This window comes from Hylobates moloch, unplaced genomic scaffold (assembly GCF_009828535.3).
Source record: "Hylobates moloch isolate HMO894 unplaced genomic scaffold, HMol_V3 SCAFFOLD_10, whole genome shotgun sequence".
Taxonomy (NCBI): Eukaryota; Metazoa; Chordata; class Mammalia; order Primates; family Hylobatidae; genus Hylobates; species Hylobates moloch.
The window spans coordinates 80,733,756-80,746,469 of record NW_026652285.1 but is presented as its reverse complement, the minus strand read 5'-3'; the positions used below and the strand labels follow the sequence as shown (position 1 = coordinate 80,746,469).

The 12,714-nt window shown below is 41.8% G+C and overlaps 1 pseudogene; it reads right to left on the bottom strand.

The window, feature by feature from the left end:
* Positions 1–257: 257 nt before the first annotated feature.
* Positions 258–597, bottom strand: LOC116475452 (large ribosomal subunit protein eL36-like; annotated as a pseudogene).
* Positions 598–12,714: the final 12,117 nt, after the last annotated feature.

Sequence of the window (12,714 nt, the reverse complement as noted above, 5' to 3'; positions counted from 1 at the left end):
TTTTTAAGGATTTCCAATACTTAAGCTTGTTTGCAGGCTGGGGAGAAGAAGCCAGAGTGGAAATAATTGATGACAGGAATGAGAGGGCATGGCTGATGGAACACAGTCCTGGAAAAAGACAGATGGGAAAGGATCAGGTCCATAGGGTGACAAGCTAGCTCTGGAAGTAGAGTCAAAAGAATGGGTGTTTTTTATATATATATATATATATATATATATATATTTTTTTTTTTTTTTTGTAAGTTTTTTTTTCGGGCTCAGTATTTCTTGGCAGCAGCTTTCCTCATGGCGGCCAGTACGTTGCTCAGCTCCTCCCGCTTCCTCTTGTTGCGGATGTGCGCCCCCACCCTTTTCTTGATAAACTTGAGGGCGGGCCCGTTTGTCCTTGGAGACCTTCAGTAGCTCCATGGCGCGCCGCTCGTACGGGGCAAAGCCACACACCTCCCGAGTCATGTCCCGCACGAACTTGGTGTGTTTGGTCAGACAACTGCGGCGGCAGCTGTGCCTGGGCTTGCTCATGTTCTTGATCACCTTGTGGCCCCTGTCGAGACCCATGGCCATAGGGTAGCGTAGAGCCATGGCTGCTGCTCTCCAGAGGCGGCCGTGGCGGAAGGGCTGGCGCCACGCGGAACTCTGGGATATCTACCGCTGTTACATTAAAGTTCAGAAGAGGAGGCACTAATGTTCAAAGTGTTTCATATTCGCTGTGAAGTAGGAAATATTCATTGATAACATGGTTTGAACTTTAATCAGCTTTGCATTGCTCATAGGGAAGTCCAGATCAACCAATACTTTCACATAAAAACAAAGGTAAAGGATTAACTTGTGAACTAGACAAATGACTGCTGATACTTGGAACTGAAGAATGAACAGAAGGAATAGTGCTTGGCTTTGCTAATCGTTTTATCTCATTTGGTAACAGAAGCAGGCTGTTGACCTTCAGCCAGGCTGCTTATGGATGTGTACACATAACCGGTGTTTGTGCATGCTTGTTAAACCGACCAGAAAACTGCCCCCCACCAGATCATTACCACTCCCTGATTGATCTTGGGCTCCTAGTTAATTTAAATTACTATGGTGAATTTTGCTTGTCTTCCCATCCTCTGCTGAAACGTACCCACCACTCTGAGGTGGAGTGTGAGACTATGATAGGGCCAAGAAACTCTCCTCCTGGAACAAATGAGGCTGATGGAGCTGGCGTGTCCAGGCTAGAATCTTTGCCTTCTCTGGTACTGAGAAGTGTGTACTGCCATGTGTACTCCCCCTTTCCCTTATCTGAGCTCTCTGCTCTGCCGGTGCCATGATTTAAGCACATGATTTAAGATGTCCAGCCAGACTTAAAGTCCCTTCTATAGAAGCTCATAAAGCCTGGGTGTTGCATTAGAAAGTGCTTCAGTTTGGAGACAGATGTGCCTGGGTTTAAGTCCTGGCTCCATCAGATTTTATCTATGGAGCCTTATTGAACCTCTGTAGGTGGTGTTAGTGTGCTTCTTAGTAAAAGGAGATGATAATTTCCCCGTTGGTGACCCTTTTTTTTTTTTTTTTTTTAGCTGGAGTCTCACTCTGTCACCCAGGCTGGAGTGCAGTGGTACGATCTTGGCTTGCTGCAACCTCTGCCTCCCAGGTTCAAGTGATTCTTGTGCCTCAGCCTCCTGAGTAGCTGGGATTCCAGTGGTGCACCACCACATCTGGCTATTTTTTCTATTTTTTAGTAGAGACAGGATTTTACCATGTTGGCCAGGCTGGTCTCGAACTCCTGGCCTGAAGTGATCACCCGCTTCGGCCTCCCAAGGTGCTGGAATTGCAGGTGTGAACCACCGTGCCCGGCCCCAGCCCCAGGTTACTTTGGTTACTTTGAAGATTCATTGAAAGGATTACCTAGGCCAATGAATATAAGAAGTGATATGTAAGATAAGGTGCTTTACTAAGAACCTTATCTTAGTAAAGGGAGGGAGGGAGCGATCAGTTATTAAATACTATTTGTTTGCAAGCACTGGATGGTTCACTTTCCTGGTCATATTTCATCCTATGGAAAATCTCTGGGGTTAGTTATTATTATCCCCATGTTACAGATGATAAAACATATGCATGGGCTGGGCTTGTCCTATCATAGAGTAACCAAGTGTAGCTCATTTCAGATCATATATCATCATTTTAGCCCATGACAGTCCTAGGTCACAGCTATTGTCCCAGATTAATCATTAATAAACTCTCTTTTCACTCTCAAAAGTTTGGAATACAAATTATATGCTCACTTTCTGTAAGTGTGAGAGCCTGAGGCCAATTTAAAATCCTACATCTTTTCTTCTTCACCAGATCGAATTCTAAGTCTTTCTTAATCCGCAGGTGGAAGTGGAAGGAATTTCCTTGGTGCTTTTTTTTGTGATGTTATATTTCTGCCCTGCAACAAGGCTGCACTTTTCTGCCTCAAAAGCAAGCAAAAGACTCCCTGCTAACCTGCTAAACCCTGCCTGGGGTACTCTTAGCAAGGCCAGTTCATCTAGGAAAAAGGTCCAGAAATGAAGTTATAGGAGGAGAGAACCATGTGGTTATGTGTATGTCAGATCCGTTCATTTATTCATTCACATATACATTCATTTTTTCATTTATTAACTACTTCTTGCAAGGCCCAGTGAAGGGTAGGAGAGCAGGAAAATAGGAAGATGAAAACCACACAAACCAGCCATCAAGAAGCTTACAGTCCAGAAGACAAATGCAGTGAACAAGATGCAAGGTTGAAAGTGCAGAGTTTAAGGGAGTAGTCAGGGAATGCCTAACTGGGATTCCGGGAGGGGGAGACCACTTCCTCCTTAGGGTAAGTTGGGAAAGTTCTTTTTTTTTTTTTTTTTTTTCAATAGAAAGTAGCTTTTGCGCTTTGAAGATTTGGTAGGATGTGAACTCACACAGAGCCTGGGAAAAGGCTGTCAGGCAGGTAGATCCCCACAAGTGAGGCAAGACATCTTAGAATCAGGTGCCAGGAACAGCTCAACTTTATTGAGATGAAGGTTATAAGAAAGAGGGTGGAGAGAAAATAGAAAACTTCGTTGGGTTTACCACTATAGAGGGCATGCATACTGGACTAAAGAAGTTTAAATTTTAATCCATTTGCAATGGGTAGACATATAAGAAATTTCGGTTACTCAATTCATTAGTTTAGTTATCTCCTTTTCTACTTTTTAATTCGTAGTAGTAATGTGAAATGATCACATCTGGTAGTTGAGTGGACATGGACTGGATGGAGGGAGCCCTGAGGCATGGAGAGTGTTTTTGAATTTGTTGTCTAAATAAGAATATCTGTCTCCAGAAAGAGAAAGGAAAAATTAATCCTAATTCGAATATTTTGCAAGACAGTGTAGTTTTTATTGATGCATGCACGGATCATGCCATATTGGGCATGATGTGATTAAGTGCAATAGCCCCTGGGAAGATGTTTAGTGGTGAGACCCAGGAAATATCACAGAGCTGTAAATGGGAATTTGTTTCAATGTAGATTCTGAGTAGGAAGTGACTATTTCAGCCCAAAGGGGATTTAGCTCCCACATACCATCTGAAGCAGAGAGAACACTGATCAGGGCAGAGAGATGTCAGCTGATAAAGGGTTTGTGAATAACGTAAAATTCTCAGGACAGTAAGACAGAGCTGTTGCTTCACCCAGCCATTCTGATTAACAAGCAGAGCAGTGGTTCTCAAAAGTGTTGCATACCAACAGTGAAAACCTTTTGATAATAGTCCTAATGGTAACAATGTAGTTGGTTTCTCAAGAATCAATCAGCAGAAATAGAGCCTAACAGTAATTCTATGGGTCTGTTAATTAAAACAAGAGCATAGGCAACTAAGACCATAGTCAACCTAAGATCCCAATGATGAAGCTCTGGGAGCAATGCTTTTTTTTTTTTTCCCTAAAATTTGCTAGAATTCCAGTCATTTGCGATTATATACACACAGTAAGAGCTTTGTGTCTTGTAAAAATAGCCAGATTTTTTGGGTAACCACTGAATTGATGAATTCAGTACATTTTAACAATGTGCTATTTTAAAAAATATTAATACCCAAATTTAGCAATCTTTCATTGCTCAGTAGGTAACCAGTAACTAGTCTTTCATTGTACATGGACCTGAAAAGCTATGGAATAGTTTAATATTTGCCAGTTAGAAACAGGCCATTGCTAATTAGGAGTCACTAGAGCAAAACTTGCTGCCAGGATTCTTCACAGCAAGTTGGAGGGAAATGACATCTCCATAGAAATCAATTGATAAAGAGTCAATCATTTGCTCAAAAGTATAAGCCGAGAGGAGACCTACAAATGAAAGTCCTAACAATAAAAGGCACACATCCCAACTCAGGTCAAATCATGTGAGAGGCACAGTCACATTAAAACACACCAAAGAGCATCTGGACCTGCTGTGCATAGAGACTGTCCCTGCAGCCAGTCTGGGTGAAGGCTCCCTTAGTGGGAGTGCTTGGCTTGTCCCATCATAGACAGAGTAACCAAATGTAGCTCATTCCAGAGCATGGGCTTGGGCGTGCTCAACAAGTATCTTACCATCTCCCTAAAATTAAAATGTAAAAAAATACACAATAACTCTGCTCTTATAATGCAGTGGAAGGAAGCTCTCTTATCAGGTCAGATTGGGACCAGTAGTTGGTTGGATTGCTGAAAAGTTGGTTAAAGTGGGGACAAAGTAATACACACATACCATCAACATTTATCTTAATGTAGAGCACATACATATCTATGACTTTGCCAATCTTTTGATGTTAGGCCAAAGCTTTTCTTTGGGTATGATTCACTGACTGTAGTCATTCTTTCATAAACTGCAGCCATGATGTGCAATCTACAGTTCCAAGTTCTGCTTTCTTTAAAGTGGAATAAGAACTTCAAAACATCTATGAAGAAACTTGGGGACAGTATCTTAGTAGACTTTCATATTTTTTTCCCCACTTATATACAGTCATCTAGTACCTATTTCCAAAGCATCTACAATAGTGATTCATCCTTACTGAGTTTTTTCTAAGTATTCAAATTAATTTTGTAGAAGCAACTCTTACTGCATTCATATTTCACTGGATTCCATAATATTTAAATCATGTCATTGTAGACTAAGTACAATGCGCATGAACATACTTGGATACCATTCCAGATGACTCTCATAAGCTGGTAACAGACTGGCTGCTAGCTGCTGGTGGTTCTGCTGGCTGCTCCTTCTGTTTGCTTTGGGTGTCTGTCCATATGTTTTACAGAAGTGAAGAGTGTGGTTAACTTAACAAGTTAAGTGGAGAGTTCTGAAGACAGGTTTTTGTACCTGATATGCTCCTCTGCTTAAAACCCTGAAGATCCTAATCCTGGGGTGGGAAACCCAGATGAGTTACTCCCTCTCCCCCTTATAGAATTACTTGTGAATGAAAATTGTTTCTGTCTGGGTGAGAGGCATGTTGTAAACATTTTGACTTTTGATTGCTAAATGGCACGTTTCTTGAGATCTTAAGATTTCTTTTATATCCTTAGCTCCTAGCTGATGGCTCTATAAAATTGTAGGTGCTCAAGACATGTTCATTTGATAATTGAATGAGCTCCTGCTTAAGGTAAAATTTCAAAGCTTTTCCTGTACATTTCAGAGATTGTAGTGAAGGTCTAACTACCTCCATGTTATAGGTGAAATAACAGAGACTGAAGTGTCATGGGATTTGTTGGCATCATCAGGCAGGGACAGAGGAAGTGGGAAGGCCTTCTGACTTGATTGCTGCACCAGTGTCCCTTGGCAGTGCTCTCTCAGTAGCGTAAGTCTCAAGTGGCTTCCTCTAGGTTTGAGCTTGGTACTGTCAGTTACTAGCTGTTGACTCTGGGAAGCAACATATGCTATACAGCATCTCTGATCTCACTTTATCTACATGTGAACTAGGGATAAAATACCTACTTTACAGAGTGTTGCAAGGATGAAATGGGATAGCACAGGCAACGTGCTAAGCACACTGTCTTGGCATAGAACAGATGCTCAATGAAGGGTGATTTTTGTGGTCATTGTGACAGTGCTGGCCCACAAGGAAGGGACTTTAACAGTGGTTATCAAGTGCTTTCCAAGAGACAGCAGCACTTCTGTGCATCACAGAACATTGACTGTTCCTCTCCATCATTTTCCCAGGTCATTCCAGAGTAGTGCAGTTTTTGACTGAACCATGTAGAAATTTCCTTCAGTTCTACACAAAGATCTGGAACAGTACTTTATTTTTGAGCAGATGGAGCCTTTTTGGTACCTCCTGGCAGGTCTGCAAATGTGATGGTGTCTACCAGAAAAATAAGGTTCACTCCTAACCTGGATGACTGGGTTGAAGTAGCTGTTTGGACTGAGTAAAGGGAGACTTCAACTGAATTAAACTTAACTTTGATATAATGTTTTCTGAGGCTATGTGAAAATAGAAACCGGGAGTGTTTTGCAATGAGCAATACATGCATGGAGCTGAAGCAGGAAGTTAGTTTAAGACAATGGAAACACCAGCTCTCATTCCCATCCCTGGGAAAACAAACAAGCGACAGGCATATCAACCACCACTTAAAACCCTTAGAATGTACCCAAGAGAAATGTTTTGCCTGTGGACAAAAGTCCAAATCCCTCAGAGCTATACATTGGGCCCTTTATGATTTGGCCCCAGTCTCACTCCTGTTCCTTTATTAAGCCTTTCTCCTCCCCAAGCATCTGGTGCTTCAATCAAGCCAAACCACCAGGCTAAATACCCACTGTGTACTTTTCAGGTGCTCTGGGGTTGTACAACTTGTGGCTCCTCCCCAAAAATCTCCTCCCTGTTCTTCAACTGGTGAGCTCCTCTCACCCTTCAAATGAAATCTTCACTCTGAAGTTTTTTTTCTAAACACCTTCACCCTGCCCCTCAAACATTTCAATGAAAAGTTAGTAATCACATGACTGATAATTGATGGCTCATTGTGTATGAACTTAGAATCATACTCACAATACTCTATTCTTTCTCTTCTTCTTCCTCTCTTTCCTCTTTCTGTTTCTCTTTCTCCTCCTCCTCTTCTTTTCCTCCCCCATCCTCTTTCCTTCTTATCTCCTCCTTCTCCTCCTCTCCTCCTTCTCCATTTGCTTCCCCTCCTCCTCCTTTTCCTTCTTCCTTTTATTGGAGAGCTGTGCTGCATGGTAGCCATCAGCCATATGTAGCTATTGGTGGCTCACACCTGTAATCCCAACAATTTGGGAGGCTGAGGCGGGCAGATCACCTGAAGTTGGGCGTTTGAGACAAGGTTGACCAACATGGAGAAACCCCATCTCTACTAAAAATACAAAATTAGCCAGGTGTGGTGGTGTATGCCTGTAATCCCAGCTACTCAGGAGGCTGAGGCAGGAGAATTGCTTGAATCCAGGAGGCGGAGGTTGTGGTGAGCCGAGATCGCACCACTGCACTCCAGCCTGGGCAATAAGAGCAGAACTGCATCTAAAAAAATATAATAATAAAATAAATAAATAAATAAATATTAACTAACATTAAATATTCAATTTATCAGCCACATTCCCAATGTCCAATAGCCAGCCACGGCTGGTGGCTATCATGTTGGAAAAGGCAGACACAAGATATTTCTGTTATTCCACAGAGTTCCAGTGAATGAAGCCATGCTAGAGTATAAACCTCTTGGAGGCAAGGATCATGTTGAATTTACTTCTCTGTCTACAGAACTAGCAAAGTGTCTGGAGGTTAGTGAAAGCTCTAGAGAATGAATGAACACTAGGCCAGACTGTGGGTTTGCATTCCTAGTGTCCAAGCTTTTCAAGAAAAATGTTAACTTCCAATTCCCTTCCAACACCCCAAAATATATCGCATATATAAATTTCCGGGATGGAAGCAGAAAATAATGATTTGGGTAGATTTGTGTGGCATTCCTACTTTAATAATGCTTCTTAAATGCATTTTCCAAAAGTGGTAGACTCTTGAACAAAATAAGAGTGAAAGGAGGGGAAAATCGGGGCAGGTTTTTACCTTAGATGGATGTCATTCATAATCCCACAACTGTTCTAAAAGGCTCATTTGTGCGGAGAAGCTTTTGAAATCCCAAAACCTTGTTTTGACAGTTGGTCACTGAGGTGGCTGAGTTTATCTTTGCCAAAATTCTCATCATTTTTGAGGGAAGCGAAGTATGCCTCCATTCCCTGAAGGAGGCCAAACATTAAATAGATTAATTGTAAGCTTTTGAGACAAGAGCTTTAGAATCCTTTGCAGAGGTAGTGAGGTTAGGATCAATGCAGCATATGCAACCATTAAGCATCAGCTTCCATGTAACCCTACATCAGGCCATTTAAAAGTAATGTTTCTCTTTTCTGAGATAATGCCAGAGTTATGAGGCCTAGAAAAGTCACATAACTTGTCAGCATCCTGTGGTGACTTGGTCATTGACTCCAGTTGGAACTCAGGTCTTCTAACTCCAAGTCCAAGGCTCTTTGCTTCATGCAAGAGTTTTCTGGCCAGGTGTGGTGGCTCACGCCTGTAATCCCAGCCCTTTGGGAGGCAGAGGTGGGCAGATCACGAGGTCAGGAGATTGAGACCATCCGGGCTAACATGGTGAAACCCCGTCTCTACTAAAAATACAAAAAACTAGCCGGAGCGTGGTAGTGCATGCCTGTAGTCCCAGCTACTGGGAAGGCTGAGGCAGGAGAATCGCTTGAACTCAGGAGGCGGAGGTTGCAGTGAGCCGAGATCTTGCCACTGCACTCCAGCCTGGGTGACAGAGCAAGACTCCATCTCAAAATAATAATAATAATAATAATAAATAATAATAATAATAAAGTTTTCTAAATTCATTGGAATCACCTAAAATCTCTTGTTAAAAGTAACCAGAATTACTGATCAGAATTACCAGATCTGGAGCCTAGGAATCTGTATTTTTACTAAGTGCCCAAGGTAGCTCAATATATATTAAATGTAATGTGTCAATGTCTTTTAGGATTAAAATCTCAGTATACATGCATTTTATGCATTTTAGCACAAATTGTCTTAGTATTTAATGACCTGGTTGGAATTTATAGTTGGATTTCGTTATTTTACACAGGTACAGAATCACAGACTTTAAGAGTTGGGAGGGGTGTTGAGATCATTTATTCTCATTCACCTGATGAGGGAATTATTATAGTACCCCTGGCAGAGGATTGAGTCACTGTTGCTTGATCAGTTCTGTTACCCTCTAGAGAGACTGCTTCCATTGCAAGGCTGCTTCTCTTTTTAGAAAGCACTGCCTTCTCCTAAACTACAGTTTATCTGCTTATTGGTCTGGCTAGGTCTTCTGGGATAACAGGAAATGTGATTTAGTGTCTTAAGGAGATGGCTGTTAAGGCTAAAGGCTAGAGGAAACTCACCGATCACATGGTCAAGTCCCCTCGTTGTTCAGATAAAGAAATGGATGTGTAGTCTTCCAACATTCATTTAACAAATGTTTATTACACATTTACTCTTTGCCAAGCCCCATATCATGTGCTGGGGACAAAGAGGGATACAAGTGGACGTGGACTCTGCTGTCCTGGAGGTTATAGCCTGGGAGGAAGTCAGACAGATACTGATTAACTAGTCACAGAAGTATGTCATTATCAACACACTGATAAGTGCTATGGTGAAAAACAAGACTGGAACGATGAGTATGTCTAAGGGAGCCTATCTGATCTGGGGCTTAGGGAAGGTGTCCTCAAGGAAGCCATGCCTGAGATGGCTGAAAGGATAAAGAATTGCTGAAGAGTTGACAAAGGGAGTTGTCTTAGTCCATTTAGTATTGTTATAAAGGAATACCTGAGGCTGGGTAATTTATAAAGAAAGGTGGTTTATTTAGCTCATGGTTCTGCTGGTGGAAGGGTCAGAACTAGGCATCTGATGAGGGCCTCAGGCTGCTTCCCCTCATGGTGGAAGGCAAAGGGGAGCTGGTGTCTGTAGAGATCACATGGAGAGAGAGAAAGCGAGAGAGATGGGGGAGATGCCATACTCCTTTTAACAGCCAGTTCTCCTGGGGACTATTATAGTGATAACTCATTCACCACCCTGCCCCATCCACAGGGAGAACATTATTTATGAGATCTGGCCCTGTGACCCAAACACCTCCCATTATGCCACACCCCCAACATTGGGGATCGACACGAGATTTGGAGGGGACAAACAACCAAACCACAGTAGAAGGCAAGAGCCTTTCAGGCTGATGAACACGTGCAGAGGGTACAAGGAGAGAGGGAATTTGGAAACTGAAAGGCTGAAGATCAGGGAACCGTGAGGAGAGAAGTAGAATGAAACGAGTGGGGCAAAGGCCTTGTGTGCTGTCTTAAGGATCCGGTCTTTATCCTGAGAATAAATAGGAAGCAATGATAAGCTTGTGTTTTAAAATTTCAGTCTGGCTGTAGTGCAAATCTTGGGTGGGAGGCCATTTAGAGTGGGTATGAGGATACCGGGGTGAGTTAGGAATTAACTGCACAAGTTTAAGTGAGAGATGAAGGTGGCTTGGTAGGGTTTTGATGATAGAAATGGGAAGAATGGTCGAATTTGAAACATACACAGGAGGAAGAAGAAGTAACACTTGTGATGGGTGGGATATAGGCTGAGAGGATTTTAAGAAAGGAAAGGTCAAGAGATGCAGATGAAGAGGGCAATGACTAGCCTAGGATCACAGAGCTGGCTAATTACAAGGCAGGACAAGCAGGCTGAGGCCAGTGATGCTAAGGCTGCTTTTTTTCTGTGGTTTAGGATGCTACAGTGTGAAGGAACTAGACTTTCAAAGCAGGAAGACTGGCATTGAACACTGGCCTTGCCACTGATAAGCTTTGTGATCTTGGGTAGTTTCCTTTATTTCTCTGAGATGGGGATGAAGATGATAAACATCTCTTTCACAGGGGTCTCATGAGGAATTAAATGATGATGTTTTAAAGTAGCTAGCACCACGCCTAACACATACCAGACACCCAAATAGTAATTAGCTAAGGTTATTGTTAGTATGATTAAGAGCTACTCTATCTTCCTTGAGTCTTCTTCAAGCCCACTTCCTTCACTTCTTTTTTTATGTTATGATTTTTAGAATCTTTCCACTTCTCCAGATACTAATATAACATAGTCAGTGTATCAGATACTCTGTTAAGGTCTTGTTACACAATACTAAAAACTCTGTGGTGCTTACAACAAGTGGAGCAAATCCAGTGCCAAGGTGTATAACAGTTGGATGTCCTGTAGCCACTGGCCCTGCCTCCAGTGATTAGGAAAGGCTTCCTGAGCTAATGTTTAGCTCAGCCTGAAAGGATGAGTAGATACTTGTCAGGCAGAAAAGAGGCAGGAGATGGCAGTGATGGTGGTGGAGCATTTTATTAAGAAGGAACACAAAGTAGAAAAACATAAAAGTATGAGGAAGCTTCTTCTTTTCTGAGGATCTGTGAGAAGTTTGGCATGACTGAATTGGTGATTTCTCATGACTAAAGTGGCAGACTTTATCACTGGAAACATAAACTAGGGCTATAAAAAGATTTGTGGCTAAGCTGAAGATCTTGAACCATATTCTGTAGACAATAAGGTGACACTGAAGATTATTGAGCTGAGTGACATAATCATAATTGTTTGTAGAGTAGGTTTTTCAGGAGATTAGGTTTGTATGTTTTTCTCTACCAAGTCGTTGCAAGTAGTTGCTCTTGAAGAGTTGATGTTACAATTACTAGGAAAATATTGTTCAGAAGTAGCCTTTCTCACAAAGGTGTCTACAAAAGGAGATATAATCTGATCCTGTTTTTGAGTGTCTCAATGAAAAGATTTCCCAGTCCCTTGGGGCTGATCTCTGGGTTAAAAAGGAGATGTGGTGGTTGGGGTCTCTGTGGTGGTTGGGTGCTGGGACTAGTACTGGACAGTGCACATGGAGCTCAAGCAGTCAGTGGGGAGCATAGAGATGTGACCACACTTGTGTGCATGTTTGTGGTCAAGTACACGCAGGTTACAACTACTTTGCTAAGATCAAGATCACCTGCTTGTATTTCCCAGGAATCTAGGAAGAACAGAAGAGAGAATGTGGTCTTCAAACTGCTCATAGCATCTGAAAGATAGGATGTTTATTCCCATTTGATTTTCTCTCTTGAAACAGAATCTGTTAGGCTAATGTATAAAGAAGCATCTTGTTAATACAATGTTCAATGAGTATTCCTTAGGTAGTTTTGTTTTCTGAGCAGCAGAATCTTGATGATCATAACTAGATTCAAGTATCTGTGTCCATTCAAGTATCTATATATAGTGATATTCAGAGGGGTGCTTTGTGAATATGACTAAAAGATTTGTTGATGATAACCCTTATCTCAATATAAGGACAATTCCTAAATACACAGTACAACCAATATATTTCAAAGAACCCAGAGGTTCCAACATGCATTTAGTTCTGCTTTGAAGTTCCTTAGAAGATCACTCTGGTTTCATCTGGGTTTTTCTCCTATATGTCCCAAGTTGGTTTGCTTCGCCTATTTTGGTCTGGGTCATTTGATTCTTAATCATTTTATCTTGTTAGCCTTGCATGTCCTCATGATGTTTGCTTGTGTCTTCTTGCTGTCAATTATTTTTTTCTTCGGTGGCTGGATTATCTCTGTGTTATGATCCCATGGAGGCTTAAAATGTCTTTGGTTGGAAATTACTCTTTCTGGCGTTAGAACTAAATATGAATTCCCCCATTTGTACCATACCTTGGCATTTCTTCCATCATATTTTAAGCATCTGCTA